The 17,030-nt window shown below is 34.1% G+C and overlaps 1 protein-coding gene across 6 annotated transcripts in view; it reads right to left on the bottom strand.

Annotated features, from left to right (window-relative positions):
- Positions 1-17,030, bottom strand: part of ERBB4 (erb-b2 receptor tyrosine kinase 4) — a 1,139,239-nt gene that overhangs the window by 1,022,352 nt on the left and 99,857 nt on the right. The window lies entirely within an intron of this gene.

Raw genomic sequence — 17,030 nt, 5'->3', positions numbered from 1 at the left:
TTTCTTTTTTCCATTCAACTTGCGATATTAACCATGGGACCATACAATATTTGTGGGGTCCAGTGCAAGATGAAAATGTGAGGTCCCTCATCCAAATTAGAAATTTTAATATGGCAGCAACAAAGCATGGGGCCCTTATAAGCACAGGGCCCTGTGCAACTACACAGATTACAGACTCATGAAGCCAGCCATGCATGGAACCATCACCAAAACTTCCTACTGACTTTCATTTGTATTACTAATAGAATTGCAAAAGACACAAAGGTAGTTTTTACTAAAGCATTATTCCTTGCCAACTTAACCAATGGAAACTTACCCTCCCACTGGGTCCACCCATACCTATTTATCCGACACATCAAAATGACCAGGCTGTAGAAAACATGGCAGCAAGGACAAGAAGTTGGGGAATTAAGACACACATCAACCTCTCCAGTTTCCTGCCTTTGATAGAAACTCACAGTAGTGTACTGTACATAATATCCTTTTATTCCTTTACTGGAGAGATCTGGCTCACACCATTGGAGACTTGTGAGAAGACGCAACCCTGAGGAAAGTGGTTCAGAAACATTTGCTCTTTTTCAAGATCTTTTCTGCCTACATTGAAAAAGATAATAAATATCTATAATATCTGAATTAAAACTCTTGAACTTCAAACTGCCTTGTTCTTGTATCATTCAAACTCACATAATGCATTCACATAAAATATGAATAAAGCTTTTAAAACCATGACAAGATTAAATTAACTGATCTATATACATGAACTTTGTGAAATACCCACATTCAAATCTTACATCATTATTAGCAATACAGCATACTACTGACATATATGTGTAGTCTGGGGTCACTACAAAAATTGAGCAAGCAAATTTTTCCTTTAATGTAGTCTATCGGCACACCTCAGTAATAATTATTCCTTTACCTTTCATTTATTTAAGGCAGATTTTTTTCACAGCATTTCAAAGCTTGACAAATCCAGAAGATAATATCAGCATATTTAAATACTTAATTTCATCAAATGCAACTTTATTTGCTAAATAAGGATGTTTTCCACATCCTTTCATCCAAATTCTCATGATAAGGCCTTTGATAAGATAGTATCATAAATTGATTTTCTACAGCGAATACACATATAAGAAAAATATACTAACTAAAGAAGGGGAAGAAAAGATTTACACTTTATAAGAAATTCTCAAAATTTAGCATCCAAGATAAAAGTCAGGAGATGGATTTTATCTGCCTCGTTTTTGAATTATACTATCATTCCAATTTAAAAGTTCATTTGAGACTTATCTCATGTATTTCTAGTTAAATTAAATATTAGATAAATATTTTAGTAATTTATTTATTCCATACTGTTTTAACCATAAGAATTTGTGGCATATACAGCAATGTATTTTGATTTCTTAAATGGAAAAGAATCAAAATTGTCTACTTCACTTACTCTTATGCTGTTTTAAATTAACAAAACAAGAACTCAATAAATAAATGAAAATCAGAAAGAAAAAAAATCAGTAATGGCAAACTGAAGCTTAACAATTAACTTGGATAGTCAAAGCCAAGCCACACTGAAATTTTAATACTTCTCAACGAAAATTATTGTTCCCCTATATCTTTGAAACCTAATCTATCATTTCATCAGTTAGTGCACACTTATTATAATGGATCTTTCCTGAGGGCTACTTATTCTTAATGACATAGAAATGAGATATACTTCAATTTAAATTGGCACTCCTCTGAAAAGAATAAGAGAAAGCATACCGACAATTTCCACCATCTTAATGTTAAATGTATCAATGGTATGTGAAGAATTGCTTATTAGTGTTATAAAGTCTAGTTCCTGGCAATTTCCAGTGTAATTCACTCAGTTAATAACATTTCTAGTGTTCTCCAAACTTATTAATTACACTATAATGCCTAAATACAAAATTTAGAGTAGTTGAGAGAGTATTATTTACAATAGTCCAAATCAATGTATTCTCTACCAGCCAAAGTCTAACAATTTTCACACCAGTTTCATATAGCAGTCATTTTCTATGAAGAGAGTCTGCCTTTGTTAAAAAAATAAAATCAAAATCTATATCATAATTATAGTTCATAAATAAAAAGATGTGGTTTTCTTCAACTGTTAAAGTATTAAGAAAACAAAAAACAATGATATTAATTAAGGATAAAAGGAATTAAACATTTTCAAATATACTAAATTAGTAACTTTAAAATGCTTTTGATTAAAATGAATTGTACTTCCCCTAGATTTCTAATTAAGTAAGCTCTAGTTATAAAATAGTTTCTTATTTAAGAAATTTAAGTGACCTACCACACAGAGCTCATGGCAGCAAACGATTTAGGTAGATTTTAATGTAAGGCAAGCATTACCTGGACAACTGGTATCTGTGGTATTTTTACCTTGAATTAGCTCCATAATATAATCCTACACAGTTTAGTTTATTACAATTAAGATTATTAAATATTGAATTTCAGTGCAATACAAAAGCTTCAGAGAAACAGCAGTACTTCTACTTCCCTTTATGTAGAGAAACAAGATATGCTACTCTTTTTGCCTATATCTTATTCAAACAGTATTTAATAACTTACTGTGTAAACTCTGCTATAGATTCATATTTTGTAACTGTAAGAATACATTCAAAATTCACTCTGCATCAATCCAAAATTGCTATTGGAAAACTTGAACTGACCTTTCAAAATTACAGTGTCTTTCAGCACAGACAGGTGATTTTCCAGTATCTGTAAGTGACACTAATGATATGATATGCAGTCACTGCAACTAGATGCCAAGGGGAGGCAAAGAGTAAATATTTGCCCTGCTTTTAGAAGTAGTGGAGATAAACACACTAAACAGGGAAATTTGCAGGCATCTGAACTATGTATGTAGGTACCCATAGATTGAACTTCTTCAGAATCATACTAAACATGGTGATAAACCAAAAAAGACAAGATGGATTTGACTTTAAATAATTCTCCATCCTAAGTTAGACATTGTTTTGTCAGCTTGGGCTGCCATTACAAAATATTCTAGGATGGGTGGCTTAAACAACAGACATTGATCTCTCACAGTTTTGGAAGCTGAGAGTTCCAAGATCAAGGTGCTGAGAGATTTGGTTTTGGGTGAGGGCCCTCTGCCTTTAAAAAAAAAATGTTTATTTACTTTGAGAGAGAGAGAGAGAGAATGGGGAAAAGGCAGAGAGAGAAGGAGGCAGAGAATTCCATGCAGGCTCCATGGCATCAGTGCAGAGCTTGAACCTACAAACCCTGAGATCATGACCTGAGCTGAAATCAAGTCAGACACTTAACTGACTGAGTCACCCAGGCAAGCCAGTGAAAGCCTTCTACCTGACTTGCAGATGGTCTTCTCACTGGGTGCTCACAGGTTCTTTCCTTAGCATATGCACAGGTGGAGGGAGAGGAAGAAAGGGAGCAGGCTCTCTTGTCTCTTCGTCTTCTTATGAGGGTTCCAATCCCATCATGAAAGGACCACTCTCCTGACTTCATCCAAACCTTCCAAAGTCCCCAACTCCAAATGACCATACGTTGGGGGCTGGAGCTCCAACATATGAATTTTGGGGAAGACATAAACATTCAGTTTGCAACATTCATATTACTTGTAATTTTAAGATACTGGGTGTGGGTGCATAAAAACATATACATGTCAGTGCACATACAAATATTTGTCTTTAATGCATAGTATTATAATAGATCCTCTTTTAAAGAGTTGAAATTCATTAATAATTTAATTGATTCACTTACTCATTTTCCAATTTCTCACTTAATTTTTGAGGACTTGCTATGTGTTAGAGGAGTGAAATGCACCTTATTCACTTTTATATAATATGATTTAAGACATGAATATATTATGCAATCAATCCATACCTAGAACGGAATTAATCAGTGTCCTGTTCTAAAGTTAATTGGACCCAGAATATTGATTATATTTGTGATTTTGTAAAATTTCATGCATTACAACACTATTACTGGCTCTAGTAGGAAAGCTTTTTTGTGTTTTCTACTTTAAAATATAATGTTCACATGGGGCACCCGGGTGGCTCAGTCGGTTAAACATCCAATTTCAGCTCAGGTCATGGTATCATGGTTCATGGGTTCAAGCTCCACATCGGGCTCTGTGCTGACAGCCCAGAGCCTGGAGTCTGCTTTGGATTCTGTCTCCCTCTCTCCCTGCCCCTCCCCGCCCTCTCAAAAATAAACATTAAAAAGAAAAATTTTAAATGTAAGTTAACTTATTTACACTATTTTGTTCAATATATTTCTTAAATATCTGTTACATTAAAATGGATTTGTCTAAGTGCAAAGTTATAAAAATTATATTGCTGAATACATTATGAAACCTAAAATATCTAGTGAGCTTTCAGAAAAAGTTCTGAGAATATCAGACATTCATGCCTTTTCTTAATACCTAAATAGATTATCATGATAGATATTTCTATTTTATAACATTCATACCTAAATCCAAATTTCAGAAATATTATATACACTATTCACCAAAAATATAGTCAAGTATATATTCTTATATGTTAATGTATCTTGAAAACGGTTTCAAGAAGTAAATACAATATTGCACAATTTAATTTTCCACTTAGAAACTAATGTTTGGTATGTTAGAAATGACAAGCTATGCCCAGCCTACCATTATGCTCAATATAAATGAAATTTAAATCTTAGGGAAATACTTTAATTTCTTGCTTTATAAATATATTTATTAAATTATTTTTAACTCATTTGGCAAGGTCTTATAATTACCTCTTCAAATGTATACATAATGTGCTTTAATTATAGAGAATGGGATCTGTTTGAGTCTTCCCATTCAACAAATCAAAAGTCTCAATTATATCCACAAAAGTCTTTGTCTTCCCAGTCACGGTTTTTGCTTTTTCACTTTAAGCACGCCTTCTTATAGAAGTTCCATTCTGCATCTTACTCAGAAGTACAGCCTCATTATTTCTGAAGTCCTGTTTTAGACTTCTTAATAAACTACCCTTCCAGTATTACAAAGAGCATGATAGGGTAACAATCGGGCTTCCTTCATGGAATACCTCACACTTACTGGCTGAATGGCTCTCTTTCCAGGTAGATGGCAAGCATTATGAGGTCAGGGCACAGTGTATACTTGGCACATGGCACAGTGCCTGGCTCAATAAACGCTTGCTAAAAGAATGGATTGATCATAGCAATATTCTATTATATAATGTTTTGTGTTTGTTTATTTTTAGGGGTCTTTTTGCTTCCTGCAAAAATATTCTACTCTGAGCTAAGACTTCTAGGTCAAATACTGTTAATATGCTATAAAGATGCACCACACACAAAAACAGACAAATAGACCAATGAAAAAGAATAGAGAACCAATGGAATAGAATAAAACTGGACCCACAAATGTATGGCCAACTAATCTTTGACAAAGCAGGAAAGAGTATCCAATGGAAAAAAGTCTCTTTAGCAAATGTTCTGGGACAACTGGACAGCAACATGCAAAAGAATGAAACTAGACCACTTTCTTACACCATATACAAAAACAAATTCAAAATGGTTGACAGACCTAACATAAGACAGGAATCCTTCAAAATCCTAGAGGAGAAAACAGGTAACAACCCCTTTGACCTCAGCCGCAGCAACTTCTTACTAGACATGTCTCTGAAGGTAAGGGAAATAAAAGTTGTCAAAAATTTAAGATAATCTGAGTAAATAAGTACTGAATAGAGCTACTGATATAATAATATTCATGATACTTAACTCCACAGAGATAATTATGAGGAGAGAAAATAAAAACACAACCCAATTGCAAGCAAATGCAGATGATAAGCATACTAAGAGAAACAATCCTATGGACAGAAAACATATTACAGTCACCACATGCAGTGTTCAACTAAAGTTTTGTAATTTAGCTACTGTCTTTTAGAAAGTGACATCAGAAGGTGCCCAAAGCTGACAGTGTCCATCTGAATCACAGAAGAGGTATCACCTTTGAGGCAAAGAGAGAAGACCATATATAAAGTTCAGCCAGTAGTCAAGAGCTGGTGACCACTGGTAATATTGCATTCATCTATACTGGGAAAATGACATACCGATCAATTTCAGTTCACACTGCAAGTAGGAGCATGAAGTAAGTATGGCATGCATGTAGCTTATTTTTACCTACATGTGGGATATCTGCCTGTGAGCTTCTGGATTAGTGTACAAATACATATGTGAAAATGATTAATACTAAGTAATTGTTATCTACACAGCATAGGCAAACTAACAATAATTATAATTCTGCATGTGCATCTATTTTTAACATTCTTTAAAATCTGTGCATTTGGTGCTCTCTCTTCTTAGCTTTCGTTTTGTGTATTCAATTTTTTAAAAGGTGATATGCTGGACAAAGAGAACCTTTGATTAAGGTACATTTTCACTAGGTGTGTACAGACACTTACTTGACCATGTGACTTGAACTACTGATGGGAAGATTTGTCTGTAGTCCTAATTGGCTCAATAGTATTTTTTTAATCACCAAAATATATTATTAAAATCGAAATAGCATTTTGGCAGTCTGTGTTTAATCACATAAGATCAAATGTTTAAAAATAACAAATTTTAGAATATAATCCATAATTCTTGTCAACTACAACTATTATTAATCATATTTAATTTTTTCCTCATAGTTATTAGATATCTTTTGACAACTCATCTTTAAATTCCTCCCCACTCCCACTGTCTCCTTGGGTTTCATACAGGCCTTCCTATGTAAAATGCCTACTTAGTTATTGGAACAAAAAGACAATCTTTGTTTTTAATTTCAAACCTATAGATTGGTTATTTATTAAATAAATATTTATTGAAGACTTACTCTCTATCTAGCACTGCCTAGGCTATAAAATAACGACTATTCCGGACACTAGAGAGGACACATCAGTGAAATTTTGTGCTATTATTGTTGACTCTTCTAATTACCCTCCATTCAGCTAAACCACATACATCCACAAGAAATGAGTATAGTGCATCTATGATCATAAAAGCCTGCTCTCCTCCCACTTCCAATCAGAAGGGAACAACTTTTCAAGGCTACATAAAAATAAGAAGGTCCTGTGATATCCTAAAATGTATCTCCACTGTCATGCATCAAATAATACGTATACTCAAACTTGCTACACAAAACAAGTTGATTTGTTACTAGAACAATGAGTGTGCCCTCTACTGATAGTTGTAGCTTACCTAGCCAGATTGCCTTAGCTTAGCACCTAGATTGTTCTGCTGTAGAAGTAGAGCTGCTATGAAACAGTTGAGAAATTCAATATATACTTACAGAAATCACAAATACCTTATTTACTTATGTCCATAATAAAATTTTTACTTGTCTTCAGAACGAAAAATGTAAGCAGAAAGACATTCATCAATTTTTCAATCACTTTATTCTACCAGAGACAGTGACCTATGTTTATTTATGATGTATAGAAAAATAATCCGATAGGTGATAGCTAATGTTAACTATGTACCCATGAAAAAATATTGCCCAGAAATATGAATACAGGTATTCACGGTCACATCTGCCTTTTATATATGTTTTAAAGATGTAAGCAGATTTTTTTAAAGCTTTCTTGAAAAGGTCATTATAAAATAATTATAATACTAAGTTCAAGAATGTAATTTAGTCTTATAAATCTACTCATTATTGATCGGCTCAAATCTTCTGAAGTTAAAATCAATGTTTAATAACCTTTAGTTTGATACTGACATTTACCCATATATTAAAAAACATAATTTTATTTACTGATATGGAACAGTCTTCATATTATATCTTTTAAAGGAAGGTACAACACAATTTGCAATATGTTATCATTTGTGTGAAAAGGGAATAAAAATATATCTATATATGTGTAATTATATAAAAGTATATTATAGAGTGTCTCAGAAAGGATATCCAAGAAAACAGTAACATTATCATTTCTAGAAACTAAAATTGGGTGGCTGAAAGACAGGGGTGAGGGGAGGACTGTCAAAGAGTGAGTTTTCTTTTGTACCTTTGAGTTTTCAACTTTTTTTTTTTTTTTAATTTTAGAGGAAGAGAGAGTGAGTGAGCTGAGGAGAGACAATCTTATGCAGGTTCCCTGCTCATTGCAGAGCCTAATGGGGGGCTCAATCCCAGGACTTTGGGATCATGCCTTGAGCCTAAATCAAGAGTCAGATGCTCAACTGACTAAATCACTGAGGCACTCTGAATTTTGAATAATTTGAATGCCTTAACTATTTATTTTTTTAATTTAAATTTAAATTTTATTTTTATTTTTTAGAAAGTACTTTTTTAAAAATTTTTTCATGTTTATTTATATCTGAGAGAGAGGGAGAGACAGAGCACAAGGTGGGGAGGGGCAGAGAGAGATAGAGATACAGAATCTGAAGCAGGCTCCAGGCTCTGAGCTGTCAGCACAGAGCCCTAAGTGGGGCTCGAACTCACAAACTGCAAAATCATGACCTGAGCCAAAGTCGGACATTTAACCAACTGAGCCACCCAGGTGCCCCTGAAATTGAAATTTTAAAAAATCTACTGACACATAATGTGTACGTATGTATATGTGTGTATGTGTGTGTATCCTTATAAAATGTTTCCAATAATCAATATATTATTATAAAGTAATTGCATACTTCTCCCAAAGTATTAGGCAGTTGTTTTCTAAAACAATAACATCAAAAAGCCTCCTCAAAATAAAATACATTTATATTTTAAAATAAAATTTAATTGCATTTTCGTCATAATTATTATAGTATAAAAAGTAATATTGATTCAGGGAGAAATATTATTCACATCTGAGGAAAACTAAATTTACTAGCAATTCATAACTCCACTTCTCTCTTTTTCTTGGTTACCTATGTATCTCCATCATTTCACTACATATAAATTAATCTGTCAATGAATAACACTTTTAAGATAAGTGTCTGTGTTTCATTTATCCTCTCCTACCATTTTTTTTATTTTCTTATTTAAATTCTAGCTAACATATATGGTAAAATTGGTGTCAAGTACAGAATTTAGTAATTCTTCACTTACATATATCACCCAGTGCTCTTCACAAGTGCCCTTCTTAATCCCAATGTAGCCCTTTTTTTTTCAATATATGAAATTTATTGTCAAATTGCTTTCCATACAACACCCAGTGCTCATCCCAAAAGGTGCCCTCCTCAATATCCATCACCCACCCTCCCCTCCTTCCCACCCCCCATCAACCCTCAGTTTGTTCTCAGTTTTTAAGAGTCTCTTATGCTTTGGCTCTCTTCCACTCTAACCTCTTTTTTTTTTTTCCTTCCCCTCCCCCATGAGTTTCTGTTAAGTTTCGCAGGATCCACATAAGAGTGAAACCATATGGTATCTGTCTTTCTCTGTATGGCTTATTTCACTTAGCATAACACTCTCCAGTTCCATCCATGTTGCTACAAAGGGCCATATTTCATTCTTTCTCATTGCCACGTAGTACTCCATTGTGTATATACAACACAATTTCTTTTTTTTTTTTTATTTTTTTTATTTTTTAATATATGAAATTTACTGTCAAATTGGTTTCCATACAACACCCAGTGCTCATCCCAAAAGGTGCCCTCCTCAATATCCATCACCCACCCTCCCCTCCCTCCCACTCCCCATCAACCCTCAGTTTGTTCTCAGTTTTTAAGAGTCTCTTATGCTTTGGTTCTCTTCCACTCTAACCTCTTTTTTTTTTTTTTTCCTTCCCCTCCCCCATGGGTTTCTGTTAAGTTTCTCAGGATCCACATAAGAGTGAAAACATATGGTATCTGTCTTTCTCTGTATGGCTTATTTCACTTAGCATCACACTCTCCAGTTCCATCCACATTGCTACAAAGGGCCATCTTTCATTCTTTCTCATTGCCACGTAGTACTCCATTGTGTATATAAATCACAATTTCTTTATCCATTCATCAGTTGAATGTAGCCCTTCTTAATCCCTTGTCCTCCTCCCTCCATCAACCCTCTGCTTATTCTCTATTGTTAATCTTTCCTAGCATTTTCTTGCTAGTTGATGTCCATCATTTAAACAACAATTTGGAGGAACAGAAAAGTTTATATATTTTTCATTTCTTTGTCCCTGTCCACTAACTGTCTTAATAATCAAATTCTTGATATGCTGTATAAGTCACCTAATCATGTGAATTATTAGCTCCTCAGTTCAATTATAATCATAAAGTTTTCTTCTGAATCAACTTTCACATATTAAAACATTTATCTTCAGAAATGTTTTGGTGTCAAAAATTACAATCAAAGACTTTTCATCACCATGTTCATTTATACATTGTCTGAGCTTCTTTAGGAAGTATTTTAAACTCTAACAACTTTGGAAATATATTATTTGTCATTGTTCCCCATTGTTAAGTGTGTGACATCACTCTTCCTAGAGGGTTTAAATCAAATCTCAAACTATAATTTCTGATGTTGTAGTTACTTGTTGATTGCATTTTATTGCCAAATGTATATTAAACTATTTTAAAAATACTGTGGCTATGGCTTGTACAAATTAGTCCTTTTTCATAGTGTATTTTCTTCTAATTATGTATTTCAATGTGTTTTAATATTTTTATTCTGTGGCTGAAACAAAGAAGCTGATATTTTATTAATCTCTCAAAAAAATCTCATCTCACTCTTTCTGGGTCTCTCTTCCTTTCCCTCTCTCTCCCCCTGTCTTTCTCTTTATGTGACTACACACACACACACACACACACACACACACACACACGCAGAGGAACTCTGAGGAACTTTTATATTAATGATGAGTATGCAATATATGTGAGAGTGTGTAACACCACTGATCTATAAGGCAATGTATGTGTGAGTGTGTAATATCACTGATCTATAAGGCAACTACTGAATGAACTTTGATGATTCTGCAGAAGTAATGAGTTTGTACCACCTATTTACAAACTTTCATGATCACCCCTTTTGAAGCAAAGCCTATATTTTAAAAATACCTTGCAGACTGTGAGTGCAGTTTAGGGTCACATAATAGGAGCTAAAAGCTAATTGTCCCACCACCCATAATGTAAACAGGAGACAAAGGTTTCAGGATTATGATAGTCTAGTCAAAAAGCGCTGACAGACTTCAACAGATATAAACAACAGTTGCACTTTTGCTTTTACATGGGACAATAGTTTTCTGATAAATCTCTATACTTTTGGGTGTTTCAAGTTACAGGATAGTGTATAAAAATGTCTTTTGTATTTATCTACATTACTTAACAGTATCTATTTGTAATAGATACCTGTTTTACATCATTTTAGTGGAGAATCAATTTGTCATTCCATTCCATTTCTAATGCAGTAGTCCAACCCAACCCAGAATGCATTATTGATATGGAAATGAGTGTAATTAGCAGCGTAAATGATCTGTTATTTATGATACAAGTTAAAGCAGTAAATCACCATTGGTTCACTATCATTACTATGCAAATAGAAGAAGGCAGTTAATGGTCCATGTGTTAAAAACAAGCCACTTGCTTGCTCATTTGCAAATGAAAGGCAAGGGTGAGGGTTTAAGGTAGAAATGACAGTTTATCATATTGTCAGTCCTGGTGCATGGACCTAAGAAAACCAACACACAAATAGTTGCACTAGTTTTAAAATCTACCCCTTTCCATGAGCACTGGGTGTTACATGTAAGTGATGAATCACTGGGTTCTACTCCCGAAACCAACACTACACTGTATGCTAACTAATTTGAATTTAAACAAATAAATAAATAAATAAATATATATATTTAAAGGTATCCAGTCTCTCCACTGCATATTTGGCCTTAAGCCTTCAAATTTATCTTTAGTTTCTTCTAATTTGGACAATAAGTATTGGAATAATTGTGAGTGCTTGTAATTGTTTTGCAGTGTATGGATACTTTTTATGTCAGCTGGGAAAAACACCATAAAAACTTCTATTATGAAATAAAATATCATTGATCATATAATTCACTTCATTTTCCAACAAATATATTTCATTCTCTTGTAAGTAGGTAAACTAGCAATGATTTGAGGACCCAGAGACTAAAAGAAATATTAGTGAGCCTTATTGGAAATTATGCAGTATACCTATAAGAAATTGTCCTTTCTTGCTTGGTCCCTCTTGTTTAATTTTTCAGGGAATGCCAGCTTGGGGGGGGGGGGGCACTGGGTGCATAAGCTACAAGCTAATGTTTGCCTAGTGAAATGGGAACAAAAGTAGGATGTATGAAAAACTACAGGAGGAAGAGGGACTGAGGGCAAGAGCAAATTCTACAAGCTTCATTTGTATGGGTCTGATATTTTTTAAACTACTTGGAAGACATTTATAACATAAATACAGAACTTAGAACAATAATGCCTTTATGTTGGAAATGCATATAGTAGATAGGATTTCAATCTTACTTAGATAAATCAGCTCTATCTTTGCAACAGTATAAAAATAACTGACAAATCTCTTGTGGAATCTTTATTTTTCATTAAGCTATGGGCTCAAGAATGACTTACAAACTGGGCAAAGTTTTTTAATAAAGGAAATAATATATTTATATACAATATATTTATATTTATATCACTTAAATATATTATATATTTAATTTAATATATAAATATTTATATATTTAAACATAATATGGTAGAAAACATTTTACCATTTTTTTAAAAAAAAATTACAGTCTCCCTCTCTCTGACCCTCCCCCGTTGATGCTCTCTCTCTGTCTCAAAAATAAATAAACATAAAAAAAAAAAAGATCTCATTTAAAAAAAAATTACATATACACAGTAATTAGACCTGTCTCTTAATTCATGTTTTTAGGAATCAAGTTATCTTTTATAAATACTATATTTTTCTTCCTTTAACTCCAAGGAAATAGCTAGATCATTGGGTTCCCTTAACTCACTGGTTTCCAAAGATAACTCCCTTCTTGGTATTTGCCTTTAAAAACTTTAAAACCATTGAGAAGATTAAACCAGAGGGAGGGTGAAAGGATTTAGGGTGAAGCCCACACATTAGTATCCAGAAGAGAAGAGACAAAAAAAAAAAAAAAAAAAAAAAAAATACACTAAATCTGGGAGGAGAAGGGAAGTCTCAGGCAATATAGACGGAGTAGCCCAAGTCCCCCTCCCAGGCAGCACTTTTAGGAAATGGCCTAGCTACAGGGGACTATTTGCTTATTCCCCAATTTATGAAAGTCCTAGCAACCAAGAGATGGCACAAACAAATTAGGATAATTCAAAGAAAGTTAATATAAAAATTATTCATTTATAAAGTTGTTAGCAGTACAGGGGAATAACAAAGAATAGTGTGGGAATGAGACCAGCTCCTCTGTGCTGGCATCAGCCCCAGGCCCAACAAAACTAAACCAAAGAAGAGAAATATACAGAGCAAGGAAAGTCTCACAGAGTCGGCTTCCTTTGTTGAAGAACACAGATAAAGATCTCACAGGGAGGAAACCAAGGAAACAAATACCCAGCCTCTCTATCCTTTATCACTCTGATTTCCTACTGTAGGTTCCCAAACGGATTAGTGGATAAACTTAAACAAAACCCAGAAAGCAGAGGAGTCCATGAATAATTATCCACCCACATCAGCCTTCCACTGAGTGGAAATGCAAAGCCAGAATTGTTTAAGTTGTGGAGCCTTACATCTTCCGAGGATCCCATAGGCTTGGGTAGGTGAGCATAGCAGAAATGATGGTCACGTTCTAAAAAACTAATCGTCCTCTCCCAAAATTGTATAGGACATTTGCCAACATTTACTAAGCTCTTAATCTGCCCCATGCATTATAATAAACACTTTATAAGAATTATCATCCTTCTCCTTTACAGTATTTTCAGACAGGTCCTTTTATTATTCTCATTTTATAGAATAGGAAACTGAGGCACAGAGGGATAATTATCTTGTTAAAGAACACAAGATAAAATTACGGTAGTTAGATTCAAATCTGTATGGGTCTGGTTCTGGAGACTGTTCGCCATATTTAATACTTTCTAATATTTGACTAAAATACACTGACAAATTCCCAGTTGTGGAATGTAATTAAAACAAAATATGAAAATTGTAAATCAATTTAAAACTATTAAGTATAATTTGAGTTAGCAGATTCTCATAACTAATGACATTAATAGTTTAATAATATTAATAATAATATCTATCATAACTTGTCTTTGACTCTGTACCATTAATTTGGAGGGGAAGCAAAAGAATGGAATTCATTCACTCATAGAATTGCACCATTGCTCTAAAAAGAGATAAAGAGGAAGGAACCATTTGGGTAAATATACTCATTGGGCAGGTTAAATCATCTGCTTTGCTAAAATCTAACAGGTTAAATATATATTTAATGCACTTCCACTAAAAGGAAACTTAATGATTTTGAGGACGTGGAAGGAATTCCACTGAAATATTAAAAATATACTTCTAAGATTCAGTAATTCATAGAAAGCCTTTCTGAAGAACTTTTTTATTCTGTTTTGTTTTGTGTCACATTTCCACTTAATATCAAATGTTTCAGAAATTTAATTTATAATGAAAACAAAAGTAAATAAGGAGGTAGATGAATGGATGGATGAACAGACAGACAGGCAGATAGACAGATAAGGCTGTTGTTGAGTGAAGGCAGCTATTTGTTCCATATTACATACATTTATCTCGAGTTGCTACATGGTTACTGGCCTCAAAGAAAGTCATGCCTATGAAAGAAAGTAGATTCATGTCTAGTATTTATTATGTATCTTGGTTTTAAACATTAATTTTTTTCTTATATTAATACTTGTGTCTAATACACAGATATAGGATGTGTTTTACCTAAGGGAGAACTGCATTTGCAAAAACTGTGTACATGACATATAACTAGTAACCATATTTTTTAAAATATATACTTTGTAAACATTTAATTGTATTTAGACCAGAATAGCTTCTTTTTGTTTTTACATAAGACCTACAAATAAAGAGAAATTACTCAAAATGAAGAATCACCTTCTAAAGTCAATTATGTCTCTTTGTAGGTTTTATTTACTTTGTATGCTTTCTATATACAAAAATTTTCACTTTATATCATTAATACAAAAAAATCAAAGCATTTTATTTTGTTATAAACAAATATCATATATGTTAGAATTATTATTTTTGGTCATCAGGATCATAAGTGCCATAAAAATGCTGATGCTTAGTAAATAGGATTAATTAGCTATTAATCCTGTTATGTGCCTTTTGAGATCCCATTCAACAATCTTATTTAGTGTGAGGCAGCTAAGACAATGACTAACTGAGTAGTTCCTAAAAGGGTTTAATCTTATCTTGACAAAGCAAGAGGGGAAAGGCAGGGAGGGAGCAAGGTGAATAGAAACAGAGATCTCTGAGACACACAAAGATTAAGAGACAGGGGCAGAGAGAGAAAGGCAGAAAAATAAGGAGACAGAGATTGAAATTGAGGCACTGAGTAATGACCTTCTGTCTCCAACTCTGGTCATGTCAGTATAAATGATAAAAGATGTGGTTGCCTGCCCACATTGCCTTTGCTTGGGAGGAACTGTGGGCTTAATTGCTTCTCATACCTTGATGATGTCATCTGGATTTATGGATGTAAATTTATATATTAATGGCTCCCTTTTTGAAAGACCTCTCTCCAGAACTCCAGGCTTATATATCCAGCTGTGTACTTAACATTTCAGGATGTCAGGTAGCATAATAAGCATAACATGACAAGATGAACTCCTGATCTCATGGTCTACACTTCACCCAAACAGCAAATGTCACAATCTCCTTCATCTCACCTCAGTTGATGGCAATTCTATCCTACCACCTCCTCAGATAAAAACTCTTGAAATTATCTTGTATTCCTCTTTTGCTTTGAAATCCTGCACCCTGTTTCTCAGTAACCCTCCAGATTCTCTACCTTTAAGGTGTATCCAGAATCCCACTCCTCATTTCCATTGCAACTACTCTCAACAAAGTCAACACAATCTCTCACCTGGATTATTGCCTTTGACCTCCTTCAGTCTATTCTCAACCAAAGAGCCAGAGTATGGAAAGTATGTCAAATCAGGTCACCCAACTTTTCAGAACTGAACAATAACTTTTCATGTGCCTAAAAATTAAATCCATAGTCTATTACATGCCTTCCTACCCCTGCTGTCTCCATAACCCCACCTCTAATGACGTTTGCATTTTTAAAAATAAGTTTATTTATTTTCAGAGAGAGAGTGCACACAAGCAGGGTAAGGGGAAAGAGAAAGGGAGAGAAAGAAAGATCCCAAGCAGGCTCTGCACTGCCAACCCATAGCCCGACATGGGGCACAATCTCATGGGCCGTGAGATCACAACCTGAGCTGAAATCAAGAGCCAGATGCTTAACTGACTGAGTCACCCAGGCACCCCATTGCTTGCATATTCTTACCCACCATACACACAGTTCTTACTACCTCCTTTAACACAGCCAACACAGGGCCTTTGCACTTGCTGTTCTACTAGCCTGCACCAAGATTTACCATCTTCTTTACTTCCCTCTGATCTTTGCTCAAATGCTACTTTTTCAGCAAGTCTTCCCCTGACAACCTTATGTGAAACTACAATTTCAATGTTCCAACATTCGTTGCTTTTTTTAATTTATTATTCTCTGTAACATCTATCATCTAGTGTCTCATATATTTTATTTTGTCTCCTTTGACTCTAATAAGTCAATGATTTTGTCAAGTTCATTTATTTAAGAGAAAGAGAGCAGGAAAGGGGCTAGGAGAGGGAGAGAGAGAATCCCAAGCAGGCTTTGTGCTGTCAGTGCAGAGCTTAAACTGAGGCTCAATCTCATGAACCTGAGCTGAAATCAAGAGTCTGACACTCAACCGACTGAGCCATCCAGGCGCCCCAAGGATTTTTAGCTGTTTTATCCATGACTAATTTCTGATGACTAAAAACATTGGTTGAACTTAATAAAAAATCATGGAAAGACAACACTTTACTGTCTTGTAGTAATCGAGGAAATCTGTTTATTCTGATCTTCCTCTCTCTGTCAGTATCACCCTGAGGGATGGCTTTCCCT

This window comes from Panthera pardus, unplaced genomic scaffold (genome assembly GCF_024362965.1).
Source record: "Panthera pardus isolate Hobbes unplaced genomic scaffold, ASM2436296v1 HiC_scaffold_10, whole genome shotgun sequence".
Lineage (NCBI taxonomy): Eukaryota > Metazoa > Chordata > Mammalia > Carnivora > Felidae > Panthera > Panthera pardus.
Note: the sequence above shows the minus strand (reverse complement) of the source record. Positions and strands in the feature narration are given on the sequence as shown.